A 12,390-nucleotide genomic window follows, 5' to 3' on the forward strand; every position below is an offset into this window, starting at 1 on the left:
ACAACCTCATTCAGCCACAGTCTACCTGCATATAGTTAACACCTATATCACTGGATTTAACCTTGGTTAGTTTACACCGCACAACCTTTACATTTTTTCCTCTCAAGATTCTTGCATTTCCTCCCCCATGGTATTTGTGGCACATTACCATAAGAGTCCCTGAGGTGCCTTTGCTGGACAACTTTCTTCATTGGTTTCTTTCCTCAAATGCACAGTTACAGCCAGGCTCCCTGAGACCACTCTCGTTCATCTCTAGATTTTTGGGGTAAGTGTGTGTTTGGTCAACATGGAAGTTATAAATCCTCTGGGTGTACTACTAATAGGAAGCCCATCAAATCAGCTGTGGGGACAAAAGAAGAGACAAAAAAAGAGGAGTTGGAGGTTCAGCATTCAACTTGCTTCAAGCTGCTTTGGGCAAAATATAACCTTGACTTCCCTGACCGCTGGTTAGAGTCACTTTCCAGGTGTTGACCCTTTTGCCACTTTTCCAATTCTTCTGAGCTGTTTTTTGTTGTTGTTGTTGTTGTTTGTTTGTTTATTTGTTTGTTTGCTTTTCATCTGGGTCTACTTCAGATGGGCTGCTGCCCTTTCTTGTTCCTGTTCAAGGGTAAGGCAACTTCCTGCTGAGAGACCACTGATGACAAGTGACTCAGCATAAGGTCACCATGGACTCTCACATTCCTCATAGTCCTCTCAGTATCTCCTACATGGACTTTGGTTTCATCTTTGGCATTTCATTTCATATTTCTGTTCTTGTTGACATGCTTTTATGCATTTCACATTATATACATTTTTAAATTAATCAACTGCCTACTTTTGTGGATTTGCCACCAATTTTAGTCTCAAACATTGTGTTTGACACATCTCATTCTGTAGTGTACCATAAGTGGCCATGTTTATTCTTATTTTTTAATTTTCCATGCTTTATGTGACATGTTAAAAAGCACCACAATCCAGTCCTATCAGACAAAAAAAAAAAAACAAATTTAGGTCCCTTATTTTCTGTGAAGTTCATCAGTGTCACAGTTTCCATGGATGAACTTTAAAAATGAGTTGTCAAGTATTCCTCAAGCAGAGAGGATCCTGCCTCTGAACTAAGGTGAATTCCAGGTTCAGGGCTATGAACTGAGGCAGGTGAAAGTCGGTGTCAATCTGAGATTCTCCTCAGGGAGCCTGTCCATGCAAGGAGAAGTGACCAAGTACACTCTTCCCTCATGCAAGACCACATAGGAAATTCTTCCTGAGGAAAGGTATGTATGGCTGGAGGTGGGAGGAAATTCCAGAAAAGACTGTACAAGCATCATTGGAAGACCTTAGGATAGAGAAGCCTTCCCAGCATTGACTTCTGGACAGTGGTAAATAGTTCCCTGAGATTAGCAGGAGGCACATGCAGTCATGCTGGGAGAAGAAAATAGACCCCAGGAGCCCCATCTTCTCACACTGTGCTCCCTCCTACAGCATCTGAGCTTAGTGTGTTCTCCCTTATGAAATTCAACCAGCTGGTCTGCCATGCTTACACATACAATCAGCCTCCTTCAGTGCACTTCCCAGGTGAGGTCCTCTTTGTGCCTTGGCTATTTCCAGTGTCCTGGGGGTGACCCTGTGTTACTCAGACCCTCAGAATATCACTGTAATGTCACTGCAAACCCAGACACAGTTTAAATTCTCCTGATGTCCAGTCAGGGACTATAGTTGGACTCCTCCTTTTCACCCCCAGTTCAGGAGTGATCCTGAACTCTGTGCAACCCCAGCTTCTCTTCTGGATTCCTCTGAATGCCCCTCCACTGACACTTGCTGGTTGAGGATTCACAGAGTAGCAGCCCCGCTCCTGAGGACCCCAAATCTTCTGTCACTGGAGAGCCTATTTTCAGTATGTCCAGCCTCACTCTGTGCCAGTTGTGCCAAAATGTACCCTGTCCTATGTCTCAGATTGATGGCATTGACAGTGCATAGGAAGTCATGGAAGTCAAGTTCACGCACCAAATGCTATGTTTCTGTTAGAAGAGAATCCATCAAACCCAAGCCTATCTCCACACATGCAATAGTGTAGAGAAATTGTGTGAAACTTTGTGTGGATGCAGGCTTCTTAGGTATTGAGAAACGAAGACTCATGTGTTCCATTTAATGTCATCACAGATAATGATACACTTCTGTCAATGTGCTGTTTTCTACATGTGTTTTATCCTTTTTTTTTAGATTCCTCACTGCTCCACTAGCAGCTTATATTGTGATTGGTTTATTTTTCCCATCATACCACTTTTGTTACCTTTCATTTCCTTTTATCTCTATTTGAAATTTAATTTTACAGTGGTTTCTATATGCTTTACATCATTATCAACATAGTTTGCAATGATGCTACCTGAGTTCTATTACCATGTTCCCTCTCCTCCTACCCTCATCTATTCCTTCTTGTTTATGATGCTGTGGTCACAAGTATAATGTGCATACTGGCATTCTTGTGTTCATTTCCATTATTGATTCAAACTGTGAACTTAATTTCTCCTGTCTTTAATTCACATGGTAATATGTTAGAAACTAAAGTACAAAACTATATCATTGTTAGTATTTATGATCAGCTATGTAAGTACCTTTAGCAGAGATATTAATTCTTCAAGTTCTCAAGTTCCCATCTCTTACCCTTTTTACGTCTTAGGACTCCCCTCAGTATTGCATGCTGGGCAGGACTACCAGAACCCCAAATGTGCTTTGTAACTGTTCCATTTGTGGTTGTCAGCTTTTTTTCACTGTGACCATTATACCTAACAGGAACAAGTTAGAAGGGAGCATTAATTTTTGGCCCATGGCTTCACAGGTCTCCATGAGCTTCTGACTCTATCACAGAAAAACATGGTAGAATATGTAGAAGAATAAAACTAGACCCTTATTTCTCACAATGCACAAAAATTAACTCAAAATATATCAAAGGGCAATGGTGAGCCAGGTGTGAGGATGTGTAGCAGCAGCAGCAGTCTAGGCCACAAGGAGAACAGAGGCAGAGCCTGCTGAGGCACCATCAGGGCAGGACAAAGTCTCTGAGCAGATGTCATTGCTATTGCCTTTGTACTGCTCATTCACTTCTGTGCCAAAGCAAGAATAGTCATGGTGGCCTTGCTCAGGATATGCAGATTGCATGTGCAGGACATGTTCCCCTCTTAAAGGAGCAGGTCACTGTGGTGCAGACAGGTGTGTATAATGAAGCTTCAGTACAAGGCCTGCTGTCAGTTCTGTGGCTGTTATGGGCATAGCTGGCCTTAGGCACCCACTGAGCATCTGGGACCAGGCCTTCTGGCACAAGGGAAAGCTGTTGTCTGCCACTGGGAGCTTGGTGGGCGGGCTCCTAAACAGAGGTGGTGGAAGCAGCCCCGCAGTCAGAATGGCATGGGCATGACTCCAGGCAAGTTGGCGAGCCTAGCTCTGCTTATTGCCTCAGATCTGACTCCTGCTGGGCTTTGTGCTGGCCTCACAGGTTTGTCATGCCCCATGCTTCAGAGCTGAAACCAGTGTTTCTGTGGCGCTGCACCAGACTGGATAAATGTGGGCACAGCAAAAGGATCCCAGGCCTGCAGGACACAAGAAGATGTCTGCGGCTCAGCTGTGGCCACTAGGCTTGGCCCAGTTGGTGGCCTCACATGACAGGAAACTTCTCTGTGTCTTAGTCATGACCACCCAGAAATACTTCAGACTCCTTCTGTGGCCGTCTTCAGAACAGGATCCAAAACAATTCATGGAATAGTGGTGTTTTTCTCTAGTGAGTGTTCAGACACATCTGTACCAATTCCAGTAGTGCCACTATGAGGCGTGGATGGTACTTACTCATCCCACAAGACATTTATGATGCTCAAGTATATGCATGAGCACTGCTTGGACTGTGATCTAGAAGCAGATGATGATCTTTACATCAAAGGAGTTCATCTGAAGAGATTCCTGAGGAGCTTGAATATCAGTGAGCCCTGTTTCTCAGGCAGATAGGACTCAGCTCTACAGAAGTGTCATGGGTCTTTTGAGATGCATCAGCTTTTTTTTAATGAGAAAAAAACCAAAAAAGGGTACATCTGAGATCCCCAGAACAGTAAGATTCACCAAGCTATCACATACAACCTGAACAAAAACCCAAGCTACAAGTACAAACTGCACAGCTACATTCTCAGTTGCCAGATTGCAGAGCAGCAGCATCACACAATACAGCTCCACTGAGAAATCAGCCTAATGAACAAATACAGAAACACAGAGATGCATAAAGAAGACCAACATCTGGGAATCCTTGCTTCCTTCATGAGGTTTCAGGTCTGCCCTCAAGAGGAAATCCTGCTATGGGAATTTCTGAATGGGAAGAATTTGCACTTGGCTGTGGACCATTAGCCAACCTGCATCCCTCCCTTCCAAAGAGAATGGACTCAGCCTAGATGGAAGCCTTGGATGACATCTTCATGTAGGTAGTGGAAATGATCAAGGCCACCATCAAGACCCGCGAATGCATCATGGACTTAAAGGAGATACATTGTGGCTATCATCCTGTGGTGAATCCCATGTATAGGGCAGAGTACATTCTGAACCTTCTGCTTCTATGCAGGAAGTATAAAGGCAAGAAGATGACAGTTCCTATGAGGAGGCATGCATACCTACAGCAGAGTTTCAGCAAGATCCAGTTTGTGGAGCATGAAGAACTGGAGACTCAGGAGCTGGCCAGCAGAATCAACCAGAAGTCTGGATACCTATACTTCCTCTCCAATTCCCTGAAGAAGCTTGTTCCTTTCCAGTTCCCTGGATCCATGAACAAAAGCAAAGAGCCCAAAGATGAAAATGTCATATACTGATGCCATTGTCTGGACGTTCTGACATGTTTGTGAGGTTTCTGGGAAACTTGGGGAAGACATGTCCCACCCCAAATCATCATGCCAAATTGGTTGTACTAGTTTTTAATTCTAACTCCAACCCTGATTAGGCCAAACTAGTGGAACTGATGAGATTATAGCAGTTAAGTACCCTAAAGGTGTTATGAAGATTTTGCCTGTCTGTTGAATTTTAAATTGTTGTGGCCCTCAGAGTGGGATCTTGCCATTTCATAACAAATATTTTCACTTCTTCTGTGAAGTTGACCTGGTGTTTACCATGGAACTCCTGCAACAGTGTGGAGCCAATGGAGTTTGGGGCCAATAAACACATTCCCCACTCATCTTTAGACAGTATGATTAAAAGATTATTCATGGCGGAAAAGTTACCAGGGACAACCATTTTTCCTTTTACTCAAAAACTGGCTTCTGGAGAAACCATAGGTTTGGCATGAGTTGTACTTATAAGGGACATCTTGTCCAAGTGGGTGGCAATTTCCATCCATGGCGAGGGCTGAAGGATGTGGACATCTTCAACAGTGTTCTCAAACAGGTTAGAAGATGTTCAGAAGCCAGAAAGCAGGTGTAGTGCATGTCCAATGCCCTCCTGTCTGCCATGACCCCAATCTGGATCCCAAACAATACAAAATGTGCTTGGGGTCCAAAGCATCATCACATGGTCCCATGTAGTAGTTAGCTGAAATGTGACTGGAGAAAAGATGGAAATTGTTAAAATGATGAAAAAGCCAGCCTAATGACTAGCTCTGCTGAACAAAACATTCTTTAGTTAAATATTTTTCAAAAAAAATTGTAAGATCAGCTTTTGAAGTCCACGCTGGGATATAATTTCTAAGTGAGTTTTTACATAGGATTCATTTAACATTGAGCTTTGTGAACAAAATTGTGGTTAGTGTTTGCCTTTGAATGCATCTTCCTTTGAACATTATGTCGCAGACCATGTTAATTTTGATTTGAAAGGTCATTGATATTTTTTTAATTTCCTTTCAGGCCTTTCCTCTACAGTCCTATGGCAAAAAACATACACATTCTCGTGAAGTATTATTGTAACAAAAAGAAACAAAACACTGTAACATTCTGTTTTGTTAACAATGCACAGTTTCTAACTTTTTTTCAAAAGTTTTTTTAAAGCCATCTCAAGTTCTTGAGCTGCAAGTTGAGCAGTGAGTGTAGGCAGAAAGGTCACTGATTTGCAGTCTGGTCTTATGGCAGTGTTGAGACGGTGAAACCTTCAAGATCTGGGGCTTGTGGATGGTGTGGCCTTCAAGGGGATTATGGAGTCCCTGTTCCCCTCTCTTTTCTCTTTCCCTTACCACCATGAAGTGGGCACATCCTCTCTACCATGTGCTGCCCAACGTGGTCGACTTCCTTACTTCAGGACCAAAGTGATGGAGTCAACTGATCATGGACCAAAATGTCCACACCTGACAGGTAGAAGAGATCTTTCATCCATGCAAGTTGATTATTTCTGGTGTTTGTTAGAATGATAGAAATCTATCACTGCAGGAATGCAGAACGAGTAGCATATACATATATCCCTCCTCCTGTAACCACCCCTGCAGCCTTCCACCTGATGTCCAGCCTCCCCCATGAAGAAGAGCTTCAACACTTTCTGGCTCTCAGCTCCACATCACTGGTCTCTGCTGCCCCATATTGGACTGTCCATGTCAGGTTGCACTCTAAGCACTTGGATGGAGAGATTGAAGTTAAGGAATTAAAATTGCCCCCCCCCCCAAAAAAAAACAGCATCCAGTTTCAGTCTGGCTTCGTCCCAGGTGCTTTAAAATGTCTGGCCCTCCCAGGTCTTGGCTGGTACTGGTCAAGTCCCAGGACGCAGACTTTATACAAAGTTGCTGGGTGTCTTAGGCAAGAAAAACTCCCTCTCCCTTCCTACATGGAGTCATCAATAGAAGGAACTAGAATATCCATGTCAGGTCAGTGAGTGTGTGTTACCATATTCTACTAGGGCAGAAGAGTCTTCCAATTCCTAGGGAGAGCTGGGGTAGGGGATACTCTCCTCCCCAAATATTACCAGAGGAGGCAACGTTCTTAAGATCTTGGAGGCCTCTCTAATGGGGCTTGAATACACAGAGCTAGCCCCAAACTGAGAATTCAGAGGCTCAGAACCATTCTTACGTTCCCAGAACAATACTGTCATCCTCTGCCTCAGAATCCCCAATTCCCCACTCTACAGTGGGGCAATGACATGACATAAGAAGAACCATAGGGGGTGGCATGGAGCAGGAAGCTGAGGACACCTGGGCCTGGGAAGGACGAGCACCCTATACTCACAGGGAGTCGCTGAGGCCTGTGAGTAAAGGAAGCAGCAGGAAGCTAGGGCAAGTCCTTCTGACAGAGGAGAAACTACAAGGGCATACCTACATGTTTAACCCAAGAGAGAAAATCCAGGCCCCATGAACACTGAAAAAAGGGCCAGCTAGACCAAAACTCCTCTGTCACTGCCAGAATTCAGCTCTCAGTGTATGTCAGTATGGAGCAGGGAGTGCAAGGGCCTCAAGAGCTGCAGCTGCAACAGCTGGGGAGGTCCCCTGCCAAGCCCCCTGAGGATTTCCAGGATCCAGCCAACCCCAAATTTCTGAATTTCTGAGTGTGTCCACCATGTGAGGATGTGGTCTGTGGTGAGACATCTGCTGCAGGTGCAGGAGATGGTGGCGGGAGGGGAGCTGAGGCTGGGCATTGGTATAGCTGGGATGCTATGTTTAGGCACAGTCTCTTTTTTTCTCTCCCTGATACCTGGGACAGTTCCTAGGGGGAACCACAGCTTCTGGATCCTGAGTAGTGGGAAAGTCATGCCCATATGGGGGTGCTGTGGAAGGAGAAGCTATAGCCCAGACTCCTAAGATGGAACCTGCCACCAGTCCCCAGAATGTGTGGATTCCAAGGCCAGAGGCAGGAGTGAGACATGCATCCCAACAGGAGAGAAGCAGAACTGTCTCAGGGAACTCCCAGGGGCTCCCCCCTGAACCCAGCATGATATCTTTTATGCCATCTTTTTCATCTACAAGGTCATTGACATGTGGAGTTTATTAGCCTTCAGCATCAGGCCTGGCCCTCAGAAAAGGAAGAAAGAACATTGTGGAATGGAAAGATCCAGCCTAGAGATAAGGACAGCGGATCTTATGAGTTGAGGGAAATCATTCAGTCATGATCACCATCCTTGACCTTATCTCATTCTTCCTTCTCATCATGATCATCATTGAGTCATTTGACAGTTATTTGAGATAGAATGATAAAAATTCATCATCTATATTGGGTCTTTCTGGGAGTGGAGAAGACACTAGTAATAATTATGTGAGTACAACAGGCACAAATTAGGAAGGTCTGAGGAAACCCAGGATCTAGGGCTAGAGCCCTTCTTCATAGAGCTGATCTGGTCTAGAGTGGTTCTGTGGAACTATTGCCCTAACAGATTAGGTTTCAGATTCTAAGTAACTAGGCAGGTATTCAGGAAAAGTCATCCAATCTCATGTGTCTGAGGATCCAGGTTGATTTGGAACTGTTCCTCGTGCATATCTCATTGAGGAGCCTAAGGGGGAGCATTGATTCAAGGCCAAGACATGTGGCTTCTTCAGAGCCATGGAAACCCATCCTGAATGGGGGATGAAGTCTGGGGTTTCTGTGAGATCTCAAGGATTCAGACAGCATCAGGGAAATGCTCTGGAAATGAGGTGTGAGCCAGGAAAACTGGCCCAGGAATGACAGACACCCTGGTGAAGAAGCTGATGTGTCAGGAAGAAAGGGCAAAGTCCATTAACATTATGCTGTCATTAAATGTCAGTGGGCACTACAGTGGACATTGCCTATGTCATCCATACTTCTAGAAGTTCACATTTCTAGTTGGCTTGAAAACTTTGTTTTGGACCTGTGTGTTGGGAAGTACATGCTGGGGGCCATGAGTACTGTGGGATGAAGGATATGGGTGTCTCCTGTCCAGACCTGGAGGAGGATATTCTCCTGGTGCCTTTGCAGATCTCACAGGGGGGTTGGGGAAGATGAGAGAGTCACCCAGCTCAACTCAGCAGGAGCTGCTGACTCTGCTTCTCCCTTCCCTAGGGACCCCAAACAGCCATTTGCTTCCCATCTCCCAGGCCAGAGCAGCCACTTCATTGTCCCTCTTCTACAGCCCCAGAGTCTGCTCCCTAGGGCTCCCCAACAACCACTCATGCCATTCTGGGCTATGACTTTTGCTGTAGAGAAGCCAGTCTCCCTCCCTCTTCTGACTCTGTGAATTTTGTCTCAGCCCATGGCCATCAGCTACTGGATGCTGACATTCTTCCTTGTACATTGAGGGGCTTGCCCAGCATAGACCTGCCCTGTGTGGTGGGGCTGTTACTCCCTAGGGAAAATATAGGTCTGGGTTGGGCACAGAGATGGGAGCAGATGCATGGGATTAGGTCTGGATCCGCTGCCTTTGGGCTATGTAGAACCTGGGTAGACTGTGTATGTCTCTGAGTTCATCTGTGAAATGGGCAATCATAGCCCCCACATCTCAGAGCCACTGGAGGGTCAATGAGGTACTGTGACTTGCCCTAAGTGGCCCATGGCTGGCAGATGAGGCATCTCATAGATGCTTCTGTTTGTTAAATTCATCTCAAGATTATGGGGAGATTCCTTTCCTGTATCTGACATTCCCTGGTCTGCCTAAATGGTGTTGACCTCCAGGAACTTGAGGAGGGGAGAAGTAGTAAATTCCAAATTGTCCCCTAGCAGCTTGTGAATTCCTCCAGTGCAGGTGGTCCTCATGTCCCTCCACCCAGCACTTGGTCCATTTTACAGCTATGCTCACTCAGGGCTTGTTAAATGAATGTGTGAGTGAACTAATGATTAAATGACAATGAGTCACAGGGATGAGGATATGTGGAAAGAGCCTGGGAATAGGTCACCCCACAATTCACTGTGACCCTGAATGGATCATTCACTTACTGTTGGAGCCTCCATCCTCTCATCTCAGAAATAGGCACACAAATATCTTGTTTGCTTTGATTTTTGGATCCATTGAGCCAGGGTAGACAGAAGAATCCAGGTCCTCCAACTCCACAGAACCACAAATATTCATATGCTCAGAATCTTCTCTTGGCCTTGTATAGGCACAGCCTGCCTAGGAGGGAGAGTGACCCAACATACATGTGGTCTTTAACACCTATGCCACCTAAGCTGGCTTGGCCCTTACAGTCAGGCATGGGGGAAGACGTAGTCACCTTGGGTTGCCCTTGGGCTAATGGACCCAGGTGCTCACCATCTGTGTAGCTGTGGGACTCAGACGACCTGTCTTCACTCTTGGAACCTCTGTCTCCTCATTCACAAGGTGTGGGAGTATGGACATCTGCCTCCAAGGTGGTCTGAATCACAAAATATAAAACATGTCAGATACCAGCTCAGCATTTCCCTGAAAGCAACCCTCAGCCAAGGTCACTCTGTTGACAGGTGGTGGCAGGTGGGATCATATCTGCAGCAGAACTGGGAGCAACATTACAGTGAAACAGCAAACATGGAGGGCTCAGTAAGGTCCAGTCCAGAACCCAGCTGAACCTCTGAGGGACAGGCTGCTAGAGACACAGCCCTTGTCACAGGGTGCCTGCCTCCAGTAGGGACTCAGAATGAATGGTAACCCAATCCTGGGGCAGGGCTGCCACCAGGAAAGCCAAATTACAGCTTCCAGCAGCCTTCAAGCCCCAGCAAGGCTAAGGATTGAACAGGCAAAGAAGAAAAAGGCCCAGAGTACACAGGGAGCCAGTTCCCAATAGTCCTGACAGGGCAGCACCAGCATAGAGGACCAGACAGAGGGGCCCAGCAGGGTGAGGAGATTCAAAGTGGTGAGAGTGACATGGGGTGTTCAGGGCCAATAACAACAGAGGAGGACAGTGAGAGAATCCTTGAATCAAGCCACTTGAAGGCCATCAGTGCCATGGGAAGTGTACAGAGAGGACATAATTCTGGGCTTAACTTGGAAAGGGAGGACATGGAGTCCAGGAGTTCTTAGAGACACGCTGATAATGGTAGGAGCAGAAAAGTGACAGCCCAGTGATCTACTTCTGACAAATCACTCAGAGTCTCTGGGCCATGGTGTCTCCATTGTAGACTGAAGATCCTCATAAGGTCTTCCTCCAAGAGCATCTTGGTGACAGAGAAGCAGACCAGGGGGTCATGGGAAGAAAACGTCTCAGCAATATGACTGAAATCATAGTCCCTTCCCTGTGATCCTAGACAAAGTAGGGACTGTGGAAGACCAGACATGTGGGCAGGGTTGAGTCTGGGGTGGTCCCAGAAATACCCAGATTGGGGATGGAAAGAGTTAGAAAGGGAGAGAAGTTGGGGAGATGTCTTCCCAGATCTCCATGGAATTAGGATCAAAGCTGAGCTTGAGACTGAATGAGGGGCCCTAAGAATATTACTTCCTAATCCTGGAACCTGTGAATATATTATGGTCTGTAACAAAAGGGACCTTACCCAGGGGATGATGTTAAAGTGCTTGAGATGGAGGATTATGCTAGTTTATCTGGGTGGTCCAAGGTAATGGAAAGAGAGAGGTGGGAGGTCAGAATAAGAGAAGGAATGTGGGAATGGAAGGAGATGAAAGAGAGAGAGAGAGAGAGAGAGAGAGAGAGAGAGAGAGAGAGAAGGGGAATGGAAAGAAGAGAAGAGGGATGAGGGAGAGAGAAGAGAAGAGAAGGAGAGAGGGAAGAGGGGAAGAGAAACCCAGAAAGAGAGATTTGTAGGTGCTGCAGAGCTGGCTTTGAAACTGGAGGAAGGGATAGGAGCCCAGGGATGTGGTATCCTCTAGGAGCTGGAAAACGTAAGGCAATGGTCTCTTCCTTAGTCCCTCGAAGGAGCCTGGCCTCCCAACACCTTGGTTCTAATCCCCAGGATGCATTTTGGACTTCTGACCTCCAGACCTGTGAGAGAATAAATGCATGTTGTTTTGAGCCACTGTATAGCAGTGATCTATTTCAGCAGCCACAGAAAACTCCCAGAGGAGCAGGGCACTGATTGTGGCCCCTCCACAGCCCCTGCCCATGGTGACAGAGGCATGATCCTAGGCCCTGAGCCCAACCCTGCTAACTTCCATGGTAGAATAAAGAGACTGGAGCTCAGGGACTGCATGAGCATGTAGGGTGGGGCTGGGCCACAGACTCACCATTCCTTCATGGTCAGAGAGTGGCTGGATATCCAACCCTGCTAGTCACTGCCTCATGGAGAAAGTCCCAATACAGGACCTAGTTTTCCTGCTGATGTCCACAATTGAATGAAATACTCACAATAAATAATGACTTCCCTGTCACCAAAGGAAGATGGCAGGTGACCTTCTGTGCCACACACTTTAAAGGTTCACTATGTTCTCAGGCCACAAATTGGTCACCTGTGTGTACATCATAACCCAAGTCCCATTAGTGTGGAAGCCTCAGATAAAACACGTCTCCACCTGTAATTGTGGTGCAAGATGTCCTGTCTCATTTCCCTCCAGCAAGGTCTTAGAAATTATGAGCACCTGTTTCCTTGGGCACATGGTTCCCTGGGAGTTAGG

The 12,390-nt window shown here is 46.2% G+C and overlaps 2 pseudogenes; both read left to right on the forward strand.

The window, feature by feature from the left end:
- The first annotated feature begins 3,436 nt into the window (after positions 1 to 3,436).
- Positions 3,437 to 3,969, forward strand: LOC144368220 (chondroitin sulfate synthase 1 pseudogene; annotated as a pseudogene).
- Positions 3,970 to 3,999: 30 nt separating this feature from the next.
- On the forward strand, positions 4,000 to 5,519 carry LOC144368223 (chondroitin sulfate synthase 1 pseudogene; annotated as a pseudogene).
- Positions 5,520 to 12,390: the final 6,871 nt, after the last annotated feature.

This window comes from Ictidomys tridecemlineatus, chromosome 2 (genome assembly GCF_052094955.1).
Source record: "Ictidomys tridecemlineatus isolate mIctTri1 chromosome 2, mIctTri1.hap1, whole genome shotgun sequence".
In the NCBI taxonomy this organism is placed as follows: domain Eukaryota; kingdom Metazoa; phylum Chordata; class Mammalia; order Rodentia; family Sciuridae; genus Ictidomys; species Ictidomys tridecemlineatus.